We start from the raw sequence: 20,538 nt of genomic DNA on the forward strand, positions 1-20,538 counted from the left end.
CAACTTATTCAAAATACAAATATCGAAAGTGAAACAATTACACATCTTTTGTAAAGACTTTGGTGATGAACAACTACAGTAAAATGAAGAATTAATAATAATATTCTTAAACAATTAAAATCAAATCCTTTTCGTTTTAAGATTAAAGAAAAGCATTTAATTTCATCTTTTGATAAAATATTCTTGACAATTTATTATAGGATTGTACCCTCTTAAAACCACATGTATTTATCATATGTTCAGAAGTAGATTATTGATATAATTCACCACTGCGCGAGGCGCAGACAACTTCCATTAATGATGTATGGTAAGGACATTTGTTATTCATCATACATTATTGGGAGAAAAAAATGAGTTGTCTAGTTTATCCTGATTCACATTTGTTTTTGATCAATTTCAACATTAATTGTCCTTTCATGTTGAAATCATTTCTCTCTTGCTTTGGGATTACATCGAACCCATTGATAAAAATGTGTGATTTATGTGAACAAGATGTATAATAAATAGAGTTTAGTAACAAGAATTAAGATTCATAAAGTCCGTCATTTATTTGTATCAACGGATCTCATGGGCTTCAACATGTCTAGAAAACAAATGTTTTCTCAACATTTGGTTGAAAGTCTCATTCCTTGTCTCAAAATTTTTAGTAAGACTTGGGAATTATATCGAGGCATTAGATAGGAACATACATTATTTTAGTTTTTTAATAGTTCAGTTGGTTGACTATTTGAACTTTCGCTTGGTGAAGGTTCAATTTCCATGTTATTTCCCCCTCCCCTACTCCCTATTTGTTGAAAAAGGAAAAGAAAAGTGGTTAGTGTATATTTCTAGATAGAGAAATATATGAAGGTCAAAAATATTACTGTTGTGTGATGTAGCTTTCTTTGAAATTTCTATAGCAAAAATTATGCATTGACCTGAGGATAACAAACATTGTTTCTTTTCGTGTTAGGGAATGGAAGAAGGTCAACATCTAAAAAAGTTGATACAAGACTATATTGCTTCTTTCATCAAAGTAGGAGATAATGTTTGGTGCTTCTAAATTTATTAAGTTTGAGTACAATTGTTCTCTACAAGTGTTTGTGTCAATCTATTATTAATACTTAGCTCTAATTTTGTGATAACTTGTTTGTGTCCATTGAGTGTTTGTTTTGCATAAGTATCAACACTAGTTGATCCTATTGATGCCAAAATTGTTTTTCTTGCAAGAATGATTTGTGTCCATCTAGTGTTCATATTAAACATAATATAGGAATAATGTGTTTACAAGCATAAGTACCAACACTAGTTGATCCTATTGATGATAAAATTAATTTTCTTGCGAGATCGATTTAGTGTCCATCTAGTGTTGATATTAAACTTTAATTTAGGGAAATGTGTTTGTTAAGCATAATTATCAACACTAGTTGATCGTATTGATGACGAAGTTGATATTCTTGCAAGATATATTTGTGTCCATCTAGTGTTGATATTATGCTTTAGTTTAGAAATAATGTGTTTTTAAGCATAAGTACCAACACTAAATGATTCTAGTGATGATAAAATTGGTTTTCTTGCAATATTGATTTATGTCCATCTAGTGTTGATATTAAGATTTCCTTTAGGAATATGGTAAGCGGAGTTATCAATGCTAGTTCTATCGATGACTAAATTGATTTTCTTGCAAGATCGATTTGTGTCCATCTAGTGTATTATGCCTTAATTTAGGAATAATATGTTTTTAAGCATAAATACCAACACTAGTTGAAAAATAACTCGTGGTTGCACGGTTGGTAAAAGAATATATCCAGCCACGTTTCATTCGAAATCCGACTAGGACACAAGACATTATATATCATCAGTATATCAAATAATAATCTCAGTTAATATAGATTTTGAGATGAAACTTAGGGAACATATCATGTTTACGAGGCCATACGAAATTTCACTCTCTAAATTTAGTTTGATTTAAGCTACTAACTTGAATAATCACTTCTTCATTAAAGTCTATTACCATTTGATATTAAATGCCTCAACTTTTGCCGGAATTTTAAAATTAGGGATGTCAAGATTGTAGAAAAGAAAGTTCATTTTTTAGAAATCTCTGACGAATAAATTTATGTCTCTTATAAATAAAAAGAAGACGTAGCCAAAAGCTATAATAGGTTACACTTTTATGCTAAGACACAAATACTTCACTACATTAGTCATATTACACTCATAAAAGATCCAAGCTTAATCAAGATGAATTACTTGAAATTTATGTCACTACAATGTCGCTTTGGTTGAAAGGAAAAAGGATAGGAAGACGAGAGATGAAAGGGTTATTTCTCCTTTTTAGTAAAGGGGATAAGAGAAGACTATATCTTATTTACTTACCTTCTAGTATACCAAATAGAGGAATTAAATGCTCTGGGCTCCACATAGTGCAAAATAATCAATGAACTTCACTCTCCATTAACCTTAAGTCTTTCCCTTCTAGGAGTCAAGTCTATTATAAGTATCAAGGCACAAATAGAATAGAAAATCTATTGTAACCTCTACCCTGGGTAATTACTGCTTGCTATTAATAGGTAAAATCGTGCTCTTCAGCGATTTGGGGAAAAAGAAAGACATACCTGATAAACCTTCAATGATTTTTGGAAAAATCGTGTTTTTCGTGTGAAGTTCTGTTAGAAAGCGAGAAAAGTTCTTCAGATCAGCTTTCACGTTAAGAGATTTTATTTCTGAGAGAAAAGTAAATTTTAATGTTTTATTAAATATTTTTTTGCTTAATAAGAATGGGAGGGAGGATTAAAATGTTGGAGGAAAAATAATATATTAGTGAAAACTTTAAGACGGTTTTTGAAATGAGTTGTTTTTATGATTATAAAAGTAGGACACTTTAAAAGTGTGTCCATATATGTAAATGGTTGTTGCCAATTATGTCATACTTTAACAACGCTTATAAAATGTAGCTTATACCATTAAAGAGTACACTTTACAAGTGTTGTCAATATTATCGCCGCTTAAAGTTAAAATTTTTTACTATGGTTTATAAGCGTCCCCAAAAGTATTTTAGGAAACACTTTATAAAAAATATTGTAGTTCTTGGAGCTATTAACCATGATAGTATTAAGTCATTTTTACATCTTGTACTTATGTTAAAAACAGAACTTCAACAGAGCAAATATTATAGAAGTTGAATCCCAAAAAGAGAACAACAATGAAAAGCATAAAATCAAAGAGACCACACAAAATCCAAGTATGACAGCTGAAACTTTTTCCAGTGATTAGAGTTTGCTTCAGCAAAAAGAGATGCATATAGATAGGAACTGTAAAACAGATCTAGAGGCCTTAACTAGTAAATTAGAAGAGGACTGGAAACATGTGGAGAAGAGAACACAATTATAAATTGACTAAAGAAAATATGAAATCAATAAGCTTAGGCTCGTCGTACTCTTAGAAATCTATATCAGTGTAGCATATAGGCAGAGGCATGCACTACAACAATCATTCAACCTGTTTTACTAGAAAAACTATATAAATGTATCAGATGAACTTCCTCTCACCCCATCCAACCTTGAGGTCTATGAATGCTGTCATTACCAAGATATTTTCATAAATATATAACTGACTTACCAGTTTCAAATGCTCCTTTTAAATATCCCAAAAGGACATAGTATACGATATGAATTAGACATGGTAAACTAGTTGGTTCCAACTTAAATAATCCTTACAACGGGGAAAAGGAAATAATCATAATATGTAGGCAATATGCTCTCGAAAATATTATGACTTCTGAAATCTCATGCGAGCTTCAGGTACCTCATTAGTATGATACTTACTAAAAAGTTAATTCAAGTCAAATGATCCACAAATTTTCTGACCCAAAGTTAACTCATATTTCAGTTGCAAATGATCTTATCAATTGTTCTTGAAGGACAGTCTATGACATGCACATATCATGATAAAACAGCCAGTTTCGATTGATATAATCCTTAGAAACGGAAAAAAGAAAATTACCATAATAAGGAGACAATGTGTTCTAAACTGTCATCTTAGGTTTCCTTTGTTTGTATTTAATGTTGGTATGAGTGTTCAAAACTAATGTTATTAACTGCATGTGTTTACATTAAATTTAAGCACTTATTTGATCTGAATAGGTCTTAGTTATTCAGATCTTATTAAGAGGTATTGTGTTTGTGTATACTTAACCCCACTCCATCACAATCACCTAACACCACCGCAATCATTACCGTCGCAGACCACCATTGCACTCGGCATCCACATCAATATAATTGTGTCCACCCCACCCCTACAAGAACTATTGTTGTTAATCCTTACAAACAATGACCTCTATAATCACAACTACCACCAACACATTATCAAACACTACATGCTCTTCAACCCCACCAACAGTACCGGCAACTACTAACATCAACTAAATTTTACCAACATAACCACCTCTACCACCACAATTGCTAACAACTAACACAAACCATTACCCCCACCACTGATGAAAAATCATTTCCACAATCACTAGAAAACATATATATATTATTTCTTTATCACATAATGTTTTTGTTTTATTAATATATATTTTTGATACTAAATACTTTTTTATTTGAATTTTATATCTATTATTTATTCAATGTTTGAAGCTAAAAAAATATATTGATCATTAGAATGTGCATTCATATTGAGATATCTTAATCTTGATGAGAACAAACAATACCTTATGAGTCCGCAAGCTATGAACTAGTAATTAATTCAGAAGAAAGGATTAAAGAAATTGGTAATGGAGAGTCAAACAATAAAATGTAAATCAGTGGCCTTGTGTATTTATGCTAGCTACTCAACTTAGCAATTGCAAAAATCCAATTTGTATAATTATCAACAAATGAATCAATGATGTAATGCTGTTTTTTCCTTTTATTTTTAATGTGGAAAAGGCTTTAAAGAAAAAATGGACTGGTAGAATAACAAATATAAAAATACCTTAGTTTCCCCAATTTTGACATTCTCTTTTTGTCCGAATCTAACACATAGTTTTGCTCCTTTCTAAACACTACCTCCTCTATGGCATCCTCCTTTTACATGTCCAAGTCGTCCTCCTCTATTTCTTCCTCGTTACTATCCTCCGGCCCAGAAGCAGTTTTAAAAGGATGTTTTAGGCAAGAGAAAAATGACGAGGAAAGAAAGAGTATATCAAAGGGAAAATTTACTTCAACAAAACTCTTAGTGGGTATTTGAATTGACATAAAAAAAACAAAAGTACACTTTAAAGTTTACTTTCGCGGAAAAATTTAAAACACGAGGATTTTATACTGGTCTGCACGACACCACATCTATAGGATATTTGAAAACATAAATATATAAAAACGAAAATGATAAAATAAAAGGATTTTTTTTCTTAATTTCAAATTTCAAGTAAAAATGTGAAATACAAAGCCTGAACTTTCATTGTTCACCCGGAATATGGGCCTTCTAACTATTACTTGCAGTATTGGAATGTAAACAATTGGGATTTTCAGCATCTTAAAGGACACTTTCCAAAGATAATTATACTGCAATATTAAATAAATTTGAGTTAGAATGCATTGAATGCGTCAAGATGACTTGAAAAACTAATGCAAATTTATACCAGCATGAATAAATAGAAATGATTTTAGACCACATATTTTCCTCAAACCTCACTACAAATTTCCTAAGATCATCTGCTCTATCAATCCCAAAGATAGGAAAGTTCTTCTTAATGTCCTCTATTCTATACAACTATATCAACAAAAGTTCAGCTTCAAATGAAAGGCTTGATAAGAATGCAATCTAGATAAATACTTCTCAAATATATTAAAATATGTTGACATCACGTTTTGCTGTGAAAGACTAAAACTTATTTTATTTGAAGAATATAAATAGTTGTAATCCAATTACTTCACTAAGTAGAAGTAATAGAAATCCCACAATTCACATGGAGAAGTCAGTTTTTAAACAAATTTAATCTGAAAAAACATGTGATTCCACATTAAACTAATAAATCACAAAAGAACCTTAGATTCCAGATCCGAAATCTTTAACATAAACACAAGAACAAGGTGAATTTTTTTAAAAAATATTGCACATTGTTGACAATCCTTTGACTAGTATAGAGAGGACGTTCAGTCCGCAAATCACCAGAATCCCTACCTCAGGCAGCAGCTTCACCTCCCTGAGCCTGAGCGGCCATCTATTTTGTATCATCCATCTCAATTTCTGACCTAGCCGAATTTGTTTCTTCACAATCAAAATAGAAAAAAACATATTACTAAATTTTAGAAGAAATTTTCAAAATCTGAGATAGATTATGTGAACACATAATTTTTTACCAAAACATAATATATTTTACACCAATTTAAAAAGGGTTATATTTAAAATAAAATAAAATAATAATAATATAGAAAATATTATGAAAAATATAGAAAAAGAAAAGAAAAGAGGAGTCCTAAAAATTTCAAATTTGTTTTACCTTATCATAATTACTACCAACTTCCTAACTTATTTTCCTAAAAGATCTCATCCCATCTATTTATTTTTATTTTTTTAACTTCTTTTGCCCGATTTTTTTTAAAGTTTACACGATTTTTTTCATTTATTTTGTTTTGTTAATTTGCTATTATTATAATTTATTTATTTTATATCCTTATCTCAACCCCAATTTTCTCAACTAATTTTTAAATTTAATCCTAGTCCCACTACAATACGTTCTTTTAAATTAGCACCAGATTATCACCCAAAAAATTTTATATAACCCACGTTCAGTTGAAAAAAATATACAGAGAAAGAGAATACACAGAAACTGAGATTGAAAGAAAAGAGAAAAAAAAAGCAAGAGCAAAAATCCAGGAGAAGAAAAGAGAGTTATTCTTTTGAGATTTAGGTTAGAGTTAGAATCTTCTTCCTGGTTTCAATTAGTGTCTCATTAAAGTTAATACTTTATTAACTTTGGAAATAAGTAGATCGTAGCAGTTCTTTTTATGGTGAATCAATAATACGCGGTAACACTAAATTCTTGAATTCTTGTATTATTTTAATGAAACGCTTGTAAGAAAGTTTAATTCCAATAATATGAAATTCTTTTAATAGTGTGTTATTATTATTATTATGAAATATCACTTTTGCGATGATGTTATGAGTTATTTTTAGAATAAGCAAAAGCTTAAGAAAACATTGTCAGAGATTCTTATTGTTAGGAATAAATAAATAAGTAAATAAATAAATAAATAATTTAAACATGCATCATGTATTATTATTATTATTATCCTCTTTAAATGCGATTTACAATTTATATGAAATTCAATGATATTGAATAAGTATTTTTTTAATTTAATTTTCACTAATTTTTTTTTAAAATTTACTCTATTCTTGTTAGATTAGGATATAAATTATGTTTAATTGATTAGCGATTAAGAAAAGCTCTGCAGAATATACTTTAGTTTGTTTTAATTATTATTTTGATAAATAATAAATAATTTATCTTTAGAATAATAATAAGATAATAATCAATTTAATTTGGATTGTTAAATTATATAATTAAGAGGATATAAGGTATACTATTTATAGGTTTATGATAAAAAATAAAAAATATAATGAAGAATATTAATAGAAAAATAAATGAAAAGCATAAGAAGAAAGAAAGAAATAATAAAAAAATAAAAAAGCAACGTGAACAGAAAAAGAATAATAAAAAAATGATTAAAAATAGCATAGAAACAAAAAATAAGAGGAAAAAGAACAATAAATAAGTAAATAATAGAATGTAATATATACATGAAAGAAAGGAAAATAGAAATAAAATAAAAATAAAAAAGTTAACAAAACGTAATATTTTTTTTAAAAAAAATAAAGTAAAAAAAAAAAAGATAAAGAGTAAACTAAAAAGAATGTCAACAAAAAATTAAAAATTATTACTTTACTGAAAAAATTTAAGAAAAAAAACAGCAAAAAAAATTAAAAAGATAATTAAAATAACGTGTAGTATCAAAAAAAGAAATTAAAAAATAAAATATTTCTTTGTAAAACTAATAGTATATCTCTTAAAATTTTACCTCTTATTTAAAAATGTAACTAAAAAAACAATTCTAAAATTATACAAACTCTAAAATCTCTTTCCTACATAAATTCTACTTCCAAAATATTAGATATCTATATACATTCATTAATATATATTAATATTTAAAAGGTGATTGGTTTGTTAGGAGAGCTGGCATCTCATCAATATAACACAGGATCAAAAGGGAAAGAAAAAATGACACGTAAAGACGGAACAGAGTCGGAAAATGAAGACGCACAAATCCAAATGGTTGCGCAAGAATCGGTGCCTATGGAAGAAGTGAAAATGTTAAGATAACAGATGACCGAAATGTACGAAGCTTGGATAAATGGGCAGGCTCCTCCGCCTTCAATTCGAGAATATTTGAATGTGAATATGCCATTCCCCATCCAAGTGTCAACAAGTGACCCGGTTTATTCACCTGGGTTTTGACCCTACATTAACACATCAAATACCGCCGGAACTTCCTCAGTAAACCCGTTGAAATCATCAATGATGAATAATCCTCTTTTCATGCCTACTGTCTAAACTAATACAATTCCTCAACCGACACTGATACAAAAATCCAATGATGACCCTATACTCAAAGATCAATACGGCCAAGGTCATGCCCCTAAATTAACTTTCAATGGTCTTAACTCTTACCACCACCAATACAGTTCTCCGGTTGAGGTTGACAAAAACATTATGAATGAGGAACATGAAGAAATCGCAAGGAAAATGAGGAGTTTGGAACAAAACATAAGAAATATGCAAGGTCTGGGAGGACACAAAAGTGTCTCATTTAAAGACTTATGCATGTTTCCATATTTTCACTTGCCTCTAGGGTTCAAAACTCCAAAGTTTGATAAATATAATGGTCATGGCGATCCAGTGGCTCATTTGAGAAGAATTTGTAATCAGTTGAGGGGAGTCGGAGGAAAAGAAGAACATCTTATGGCTTACTTTGGAGAGAGTTTAACGTGTGTAGCATCAAAACGGTTTATCGATCAGGGTATTTCTCATTAGCACGTTTGGTATTATATGGCATAAGATTTTGTCCAACAATTTCAATACAATATCGATATTATTCCGATCGCAATTCCCTAGCTAATGTGAAAAAAAAGCCATCGGAAAATTTAGGGAATATGCCATAAGATGGAGGGAGCAGGCGGCTAGAGTCAAACCGCCGATGAAAGAGTATGAATTAATTGATGTTTTTCTCAGGGCTCAAGAACCTGAGTACTTTGATTATCTTATCGCCGCAATGGGAAAGCCTTTCGTCGATTAAGATCGGAGAAATGATAGAGAATGGCATAAGCCATTATATCTACCACACAAGCAATACAAAATGGATTCGGTAATTTTACCAATCGAAAAAAGAAGGAGGAAGGGTCCATGACGGCATCTGGATCGAGAGGTATTCAAATGGGCATGAACCATCCCTATGGTCAAGTCCAAAAAGAATAATATAATTCTCATCAACATTATTACCCATCCCAATATGCAGTTCTCAACACTCAGGCATATGTTCAGCCTCTTTCGCGCCAACAATTGCGGGGGCCTGCCCCACAAGTTTCTCGCCCCCAACAACAAAATTTCCAGGCGCCATACAATCCACGTCCCCGGACAAACTATACGAGTGAATAAGGACGAGAAGAAAATTTTACCCCAATTAGGGAATCGTATACGAGTTTGTTACGGAAATTAATACAATTGAGACTGGTTGAACCTGTCGATCTGTATGTTTTCAATCCAAATGCAAGAGGCTTTGATCCAACTGTTATATGCGCGTATCACGCCAATGATCCAGGTCATAGCACAAAGACTTATTGGACCCTAAAAAGAGTCATTGAGAAGTTAATCGAGGATAAGGTAATCGAGGTACGCAATGAGGAAGCACCAAATGTCACCAATAACCCACTCCCTGCTCATAATAATGAGCGTGTTATGGGGATGGTTTACATTTTTGAAGATTATGAGCAAACAAGTAGAACAAAAGTGGAAAGCAAGGTTTCAAAAGAAGAGTCTAGTATGGCTCTAGAACCCATACAAAGGGCACTGATAATTGTTAAAGGTGCACGTTTGAATTTTGGGGAGTCGAAGAACCTAGTGTTGTATGTTCCAGAATCTATAAAAAGAGAAGACATATCGTTGAATGGACCAAAATGCTACATTCCTGGTAAATATGCAACGTTTTATCAAAATCAAGAAAGTATGAAAGAGCCAGTTGTGATACAAATTGCAACACAACTTCTGATCACAAACACCAAGGTCGTTCCGTGGAACTACAACAAAGTCATCGTTAGTCACAAGGGAAAGGAGATTATCAAAAAAAAACAAATGAAAAAAGAGGATTAACTCGTTCCGAAAGGTTCTATGCTCCAGAAGAATTAAAGAGGGACAAATAAATCAAAGAAAATCAGTTGCCGATGAAAAAACCAATCACTGAGGAAGATGCTGAAGAGTTTCTGAAAAAGATGAAAGCTCAAGATTATTCTGTTATAGATCAGTTGAGGAAAACGCCTACTAAAACCTATTTATTGTCATTACTCATACATTCTAAAGAACATCGTGAAGTGTTGACCAGAATTTTTAATGAGGCACATAATCTCAGAAAATATTACAGTAGATCACTTGGAAAAAATGATTAGTCGAATTTTTGAGGTAAATAGAATCACTTTCACTGATGATGAATTTCCCTTGGAAGGATTTGGACATAATAGGGCTCTACATTTAACCGTGAAATGTGAAGAACACTCTGTGAAGAGAGTCATGGTTGATGGAGGATCGGGTGTAGACATATGCCCACTTTCCACTCTACAAAGCTTGAAAATCAGCACTGATAGGATTCGTACTAAGAATGTTTTTGTACGGGCATTTGATGGTGCAAAACGGGATACTCTTGGTGAAATATACTTAATTGTTACAATTGGACCAACGGAGTTTGGAATCACTTTCCAAGTTATTGACATGGACACGTCTTAAAATCTGCTTTTGGGTAGGCCCTGGATCCACATGACTAGAGCTTTGCCATCTACTCTACACCAAGTGATCAAGTTTGAACATGACAAACAAGAAATCATTGTCCATGGTGAAGATGATCGCCCAATCACCACAATATCCTTCAATACCTTGCATTGAGGCTAAAAGAGGTTGTGAATCCCTCAACTATTAGGCTTTGGAAACGGTTAATCAGTTCTTAGAAGGAAAGTCTATCCTCCAACCTCCTCTGTCCTCTACTTCAATCATGGTGGTGGCTCAAATGGTACAAAACGGATATTAACCCGAAGAGGGGTTAGGTTTGTCGTTGCAAGGAATTGTGAATCCTATCAATCCAATGGGTAATCAAGATACATTCGCTTTGGGTTTCAATCTAACTAGATTTGATAGAAAATGGGAAAAAGATCATAAAAGAAATACTTGGAATCTGTCGAAGCCGATCCCCCATATTGCTCAATCTTTCATTAAATCTCGAGGTGAACCGTGTCCAGACTTACCTATCCAAAATGATGTGGATGAAATGTGTCAAGGTATCAAGGAAATGTTTTATGAGGTAAACATGACTCAGAGGGTAGTCATATGGATGTGCAGTTTATCGGCCCGAATGTCCAACTCAATAACTGGAAAGCCACTCCTCTCCCTACAAGAAAGGAGTCCTGGTAGTTTTTGTTTTGCTGTTTTTTTATTTTCTTTTCTTGGATTATTCTCAGGGTTGTAATTCAAACATTGTAGCTGTTTCACTTTGTTGTTAACCCTTATATCCTTTCCCATTCAATGCAAGGAAGTTCTAGTCATCTTCTTTATTCCTACTCTTTCTAATATTTGTCATCTTATTTTCATTTTCAGTTACTTTAACTTTAATAATATGACATGCATGCGGAGTTCACAATTAGATCCTAAAAAGTTGTCTGATCTCATAACAATGAATCCTAAGTCTATGGAATATGATGAAGATGAAGCTGATGAAGAAATAAAAAGGGATTTGGATCAATTTGAAAATAAGCCTAAACCTAATTTAAGTGAAACAGAGTTGGTTAATTTGGGAACTCCCGAAGAAGTGAAAGAAATAAAGATAAGTATTCAAGTCGATCAAAATACTCGAGACAACATAGTTCAAGTTTTAATTGAATACAAAGATGTCTTCGCTTGGTCATACGATGACATACCGGGGTTAAGTGCTGATCTGGTAGTTCACAAACTTCCTATACATCTTCATTTTCCACCTGTCCAGCAAAATCAGAGAAAATTTAAGATAGATATGAGCGATAAAATCAAAGAGGAAATCATGAAGCAACTGAGTGCAAAAGTGATCAGGGTCGTCCAATACACTACTTGGTTGGCTAATGTTGGGCCAATAACAAAAAGGATGGAAAGATCAGAGTTTGTGTTGATTATAGAGATTTAAACAAAAAAAGTCCAAAAGACAATTTTCCACTACCCAACATTCATATCTTTGTTGACAATTGTGCTAAACACGAGATTCAATCTTTCGTGGACTGCTACGCCAGATATCACCAAATTCTCATGGATGAAAAAGACGCAGAAAAAACTGCTTTCACCACCCCATGGGGTACATATTGTTATAGAGTCATGACAATTGGTCTAAAACTGCAGGGACAACCTATATGAGATCTATGACTACCATATTCCATGACATGATGCATAAAGAAGTTGAGGTATATGTCGATGATGTCATCATTAAGTCTAGAACGCAAATTGACCATGTTCGTGATCTAAGAATATTTTTCGAAAGGTTGAGAAAGTACAATCTAAAGCATAATCCGGCTAAATGTGCATTTGGAGTTCCATCAGGCAAGCTTTTGGATTTAATAGTTAGCCGAAGAGGCATTGAACTAGACCCCTCCAAGATAAAATCCATTCGAGAACTTCCACCTCCAAAAACTAGAACTGAAGTCATGAGTTTTCTGGGAAGGTTAAACTATATAGGTCGATTCATCGCTCAACTCACTACTACATGCGAGCCGATATTAAAGTTATTTAAAAAGGATGCTGCTATTAAATGTACAAGTGAGTGTCAAAAGGGTTTTGATAAAATTAATGAATATTTAGCAAATCCTCCGGTACTAGTCCCCCCCTGAGCCTGGTAGGCCTTTTTTTTATACCTCTCGGTGACGGATAATTCCTTTGGTTGCGTTCTAGGACAACATGACGTCACAGGGAAAAAGGAACAAGTTATCTATTTCTTGAGCAAAAAGTTCACATCCTATGAGTCAAAGTACTCTCTATTAGAAAAAACATATTGTGTTTAACTTGGGTCGCCCAAAAATTGAAGCACTATTATTTTTCCTACACCACTTAACTCATATATCGAATGGATCCTCTAAAATATATTTCTCAAAAAGCCATGCCGACGGGTAAGTTGGCAAAATGGTAGATTTTTCTTACCGAATTTGATTTTGTGTATGTTACTCGCACCGCCATGAAAACACAAGCGTTGGCCGATCATGTATCAAAGAATCCGATTGATAATGAATAAGACTCTTAAAGACATACTTCCCTGATAAAGAGATCAACTCTATTGAGGAAGAAATTCCTGATAATGACCCCGTATGGAAATTATATTTTAATGAGGCTGTCAACAAAAATTGATGGGAATTGGGGCAGTTCTTAGCTCACCAGACAGTTGTCATTATCCTGCCACAGCACGACTTCGATTCTTTTCTACCAACAACACAATAGAATACGAAGCTTACATCATGGGTTTGAATATGGCAAAAAATCTGGATGTACATGAGCTCTTAGTCTTGGGGGATTCCGACTTGCTCATTCGACAAGCTCGAGGCAAATGGGAAACTCGAGACATTAAGATCATAACGTACAAACAATGTTTAGAAAATCTCATCAAAAAGTTCAAGTCCATTGAATTTTGATATATTCTCAGGTTTCACAATGAGTTGGATGATGCTTTGGCCATCCTAGCATCGATGTTTCCATACCCAGGTAATACCTACATTGACCAGTTGGAAATCCATGTTAGGGATCGACATGGTTATTGCAATATAATTGCGGTAGAGGCAGATGGTGAGCCTTGGTATCACGACATCCAAATAGTTTATAAAAGCTAGAGAATATCCACTGCATGCTGATAGAGATTAAAAAACAACTATTAGGCGACTCGCCAATGAGTTCTTCTTAAGTGGCGATATCTTTTATGAAAGGACTCCGGATTTGAATTTATTACGATGTGTGAATACTCAAGAGGCAGAAAAAATTATGAATGAGGTATGCTTAGGGGTATGTGGCCCATATATGAATGGTTACGTCCTAGTAAAAAAGTTTAATCGGGCAGGATACTATTGGTTGATTATGGAGCGAGATTGCTTCCAATTTGTTCGCAAGTGCCATCAGTGCCAAATTCATAGCGACTTGATTCACTCGCCCCCATTAGAGTTGCATCCTATGTCTGCTTCGTGGCCTTTTGTTACATGGGGAATAAACGTTATTGGGAAATTAGAGCCGAAAGCATCTAACAGTCATCGGTTTATTTTTGTTGCCATCGATTACCTTACCAAATGGGTAGAAGTTGTCACGTTCAAGTCAATTACCAAGAAAGTGGTGGTGGACTTCGTTCATTCCAACATCATATGTCATTTTGGCATACCAAAAATCATTATTACAGACAATGCAATGAATCTCAACAGCCACCTCATGAAGAAAGTTTGTGAGCAATTTAAAATTGTTCGTCGTCATTCAACCCCTTATTGTCCCAAAGCAAATGGGGTTGTTGAAGCTGTGAATAAAAACATCAATAAGATTCTTAGGAAAATGGTGCAAGGATATAGACAGTGGCATGAGAAATTACCCTTCGCTCTCATGGGATATCGTACGACTGTTCGTACGTAAGTCGGTGAAACTCCCTACTTATTGGTTTACGGAACTGAGGTTGTCATACTCGCAGAAGTTGAAATCCCTTCTCTTCGAACCATTGTTGAATCAGAAATCGAGGATATAGAATGGGTTAAATCGAGGTTAGAACAATTAGCACTGATAGAAGAAAAATTATTGACATCAATTTGTTTTGGTCAATTATATCAGCAGACGATGGCTCGCCTTATAATAAGAAAGTACGCCCATGAAATTTTGAAGTGGGTCAACTTGTTTTGAAACGTATCTTCCCCACCAAGACGAGGCCAAGGGAAAGTTTGCTCCATATTGGCAAGGCCCTTATGTTATTAAGCAAGTGTTATCCAAAGGAGCTTTACAATTGGCGGACATGTAGGGAAAGGCGATTGACACGATTGTCAATGCAGATTCAATCAAGATATACTACATTTAGCACTCCTTGTCATTTTTATAATGAGAAGATAGAAATATATCCTCTTTTATCTCAAACACCACTGGTCTGGTAATTTTTAAAAAAAATTTGAAAAAAAACTAAAAAAATAAATTAAAAGAACGAAAAATTCATTGAACTACGTTTGACCTGGTTCCTAAAAGTATACAACGCAGCCCTTCATTGGGGTTCGGTCCAATCGCTCAATAAAAAGATAATCATGTTCTTCAGTTCTCTAAAGGTTGAGACATTATATGGAGAACTTTGGGAAAAAATAAAGAAGAGAGTTTTGTGAGTGAAAAACCTTACGGACACTATAAGATGATGGTTAGTTGAGTGACAAAGATTAGAATGTATTATTGGTGAAAAATCATGAAAGGCGCTACTGATCAAAGGATGACATTTTGTCTTGACATGAGCGCAATCATGATAAAAGTCAAGGTTAGACTGAAAGGTGCAACATTGTTTCCTGAGATAAGGACATTTCGAAAAGATAAACATTCAGTCCAAATGCATGTCATGTTTTAAAGTCGTCACGTACTTTCAGATAAGATTCTTTTCACTCATTTAAACATTTTCTTATTTATCTACTACTTCTAAAGACATACTTTTTCCTTCATAACCCTTTCATTGGTGTCATTTGTGCTTGTGTTCGTTATTCTTTGAGTTTTTTTTCTTTCTCAGCATCAACTCATGTCAAGTGAGAAAATAAAATTAAATCCGCAAAATTGACTACGGTATTTTCAGTTGAATGCTGGGGACATGCACCATATTGTCTAGGGTTGTGAACCTATCGAGAAAACAAATATCATAAACGATACCGTGTGAAAATCGATAAAGCAAAAGAGTTGCTTGGGATAAAATGAACCACAAAACATGCAAAAAATGGTAATGAGTTAGAATGTCCGTGAAAAGTGTTTCAAGGAAAGATAAGGACTGCTTTTAAAACTTCTTCAAGATGTTCGCACAATCATCAATGGGATGAATCTCCCAGGAGGGGCTGATCCAGAAGTCAAGCTTCACAAGATACTCGAAGTCACGAACCAACCAACATTTAGAAAAATTAACAATACATTTCTTTGACTTGAAACAGGTATAAAGCAGAATCATCTAAATAGTTTGCGAGAGACAAAAGCCACGATGGTAAAATCTTGAATCCTTACTTTTCATACAATATGCATGATAAAATAATAATAACAATAAAAATGATTTTTTTCTCCTAATAGAATCTGGGGCATTTTATTTTATTTTTAGTTTGTTCAATGTACAAATAAAAATAATATACATACATACATATATATATATATATATATATATATATATATATATANTATATATATATATATATAGGTCACAATAACCCCTATTTTATTTTTTATGTCTTCAGAGGGCAAAATAACCCCTGGTTGCATATAGGAAACAATAACCCCTATCCTATTGTTCATGTCTTCACATGGTACAATAACCCTTACCCTATTTTTCATGTCTTCAAAGGGCACAATAACCCCTGGTTGCATATAGGGCACAATAATCCCTATTCTTTGTATTCATGTCTTCACAGGGCACAATAACCCCTTGTTGCATATAGGGCACAATAACACATATTCTTTGTTTTCATGTCTTCACAGGGCACAATAACCCCTGATTACATATAGGGCACAATAACCCCTATTTTATTTTTCATGTCTTCAGAGGGCACAATAACCCATGGGATTGCTTATAGGGCACAATAACCCCTATCGTTTTTTTATGTCTTCACAAGGCACAATAACCCCTAGTTGCATATAGGGCACAATAACCCATATTTTATTTTTAATGTCTTCAGAGGGCACAATAACCCCTGAATTGCATATAGGGCACAATAACCCCTATCATTTTTTTATGTCTTCCCTGGTTGCATATAGGGCACAATAACCCCTATTTTATTTTTTATTTCTTCATATGACACAATAACCCCTAGATTGCATATAGGTCACAATAACCCATATTTTATTTTTCATGTCTTCACAGGGCACAATAACCCCTGGTTGCACATAGGGCACAATAACCCCTATTTTATTTTTCGTGTCTTCTCAGGGTACAATAACAAATGGTTGCAATTTAGGTACAAAAGTCTCGTTTGTCTTATTTTTTACATTTTGTAATGGCTACAAAAACATTATTTTTATTATTAGTATAGACTTTTATAAATTTAATCAATAACTCACAAAATTTCCTAGGGTCAACTAGGCAGAAAATTTTGTTTCGTGTGCAGGTTTCTACATAGTACACTAATTTGCAGTTCAAAAATAAAAGAATTCATCCTTTCAAGAAAACAAGTTTTCAAGAATATCATGCGGAAGAACGTCAGTAGCTGAAGTCAAGTCATGAAGTTTCAAGTCTTAAACTTAGATGTCCAGAGCAAAGTTCGGAATCGATGAACCTACCAAAGAGGGTGAAGTGATATCCGAGAATTAAAAATGAAGACTTAGCACTATCAGAGTAGATAGGAATTCATATATTTCTTTCTGTATTTTCTTTTTTTATGCAATAGCGTGAGCTACGAACCGGAATCTTGATAAAACCTGCTCGACTACCTAACTCATTGGAACTATGCCTGACTCCTTATCATCAACTTAGGATAGGTAGTTTTTCAAAAGTTAGGACACAATCAAAAGTTGGCATAAATATTTCAATTAAAAATTAGTCACATTGTTCACGTCTTTGCATGAAAAATCTTTATGTTTCCAAGCAAAGAGGGGCATACTGTGAACAGCTAATTTTTACCAAATCATAATATATTTTACACAAATTTAAAAAGGGTTATATTTAAACTAAAATAAAATAATAATAATTAATTGTAAATTAATAAAAATTATAAGATCAATTATAGTTTAATAATAATAAAAAATTTGATAAACAGAAGTTGGGAATTTAAGTTATTTGTTAACTATATCTAGTCTAAAAATAATTATAATATAGAAAATATTATGAAAAAGTATAAAAAAGAAAAGAAAAGAAAAGAAAAGAAAAGAGGAGTCCTAAAAATTTCAAATTTGTTTTACCTTATCATAATTACTCCCAACTTCCTAACTCTTTTTCTATAAAATATCATTCCATCTATTTATTTTTTTTTTTTTACTTCTTCTGCATGATTTTTTTTTAAATTTTACATGATTTTTTTTCATTTAATTTTGTTTTGTTAATTTGCTATTTTTATTATTTATTTATTTTATATCCTTATCTCAACCCCAATTTTCTCAACTAACTTTTAAATTTAATCCTAATCTATTACACTACGTTCCTTTAAATTAGCACCAGATTGTCACCCAAAAAATATTATATAACCCCACGATCAGTTGACAAAAAATATACAGAGAGAGAGAATACACAGAAACTGAGATTGAAAGAAGATAGAAAAAAAAAGAAAGAGCAAAAATTCAGGAGAAGAAAAGTGAGTTATTCTATTGAGAATTAGGTTATAGTTAGAATCTTGTTCGTGGTTTCAATTCGTGGCTCATTAAAGTTAATACTTGTTTATTAACTTCGGAAATTAGTAGATCGTAGCAGTTCTTTTTGTGGTGAATGAATAATACGCGGTAACTCTAAATTCTTGAATTCTTGTATGATTTTAATGAAACGCTTGTAAGAAAGTCTAATTCCAATAATATGAAATTCTTTTAATAGTGTATTATTATTATTACTATTATGAAATATCACTTTTGTGATTGATGTTATGAGTTATTTTTTAGAATTAGCAACAACTTAAGAAAACGTAGCCAGAGATTCTTATTGTTAAGAATAAATAAATACATAAATAATTTAAATATGCATCATGTATTATCATTATTATTTTTATTATTATTTTTATCCTCTTTAAATGCGATTTACAATTTATATGAAATTCCATGATATTGAATAAGTATTTTTTTAACTTAATTTTAACTAATTTTTTTAAAATTTACTCTATTCTTGTTAGATTAGGATATAAACTAATGTTTAATTGATTAGCGATTCAGAAAAGCTTTGCAGAATATACTTTAGTTTTATTTAATTATTATTTTGATAAATAATAAATAATTTATCTTTAGAATAAAAAAAGATAATTATCAATTTAATTTGGATTGTTAAATTATATGATTAAGAGGATATACGAATATTATTTATAGGTTTATGATAAAAAAAAATATATAATGAAGAATATTGATTGAAAATTAAATGAAAAGCATAAGAAGAAAGAAAGAAATAATAATATTAAAAAAGCAACGTGAACAGAAAAAGAATAATAAAAAAATGATAAAAAAAAAAGCATAGAAACCAAAAAAAAATCCAAAAAAAAGATGAAAAAGAACAATGAATAAATAAACAATAGAATGTAATATAAACATGAATAAAAGGAAAATAGAAATACAATAAAAAATAAAAAAGTTAACAAAACGTAAGATTTTTTTTTATAAATAAAGTAAAAAAAAAAAGATAAAGAGTAAATTTAAAAGAATGTCAACCAAAAATTAAAAATTATTACTTTGCCGTAAAAATTTAAAAAATAAAATAAAAAAGATAATTAAAAAAATGTGTGGCATAAAAAAATGAAATTAAAAAATAAGTTACCTCTTATTTAAAAAAACGGATGTTTTAAGTTTAAAATTAATGGACGTAATGGACGTACCTTAAAAAAAATAAGATCATTTAAAATAAATAAGTCAGTTTTAAATAAATTTAAAAAAATTTGGGTAAATAATAATTTTATTATTATATTAAATAATATAATATTCAAAAAATTAAATCAAGTCATATTAAAAGTCAATGAAGTGACCATGCTAGAACCACGGGACTCGAGTGGTGCCTAACATCTTTCCCTCGGTCAACAGAATTCCTTATCCTAATTTTTATTTCGCAGACCAATAAAAAATAGAGTCAAATTTAGTTTTTATTAGGGATTTAAATAAGGTGACTCGGAACAACAAAACTCAGATCCAAATGGCGACTCCGAATAATAATTATCTCTTTTCAAAATGTCACTTTAATTGAAAAAAATCTTTTTCTTTCAAAATAATAAAAATCAAAAATATTGAGAAAAAAAAAGGGGCGTGACAGACTACACGAGTGTTATATGTTTAGAAAAGGCTTAGCCTTAAGGGCAGGGCCAGTTTCGACCACAAGACAACTAAAGTAATTGCTTGGGCCCCAATTTTTTTGGTCCCCCATTTTATCCCATATATATATATATATA

The sequence above is a fragment of the Solanum pennellii genome, chromosome 1, assembly GCF_001406875.1.
Source record: "Solanum pennellii chromosome 1, SPENNV200".
NCBI lineage: Eukaryota > Viridiplantae > Streptophyta > Magnoliopsida > Solanales > Solanaceae > Solanum > Solanum pennellii.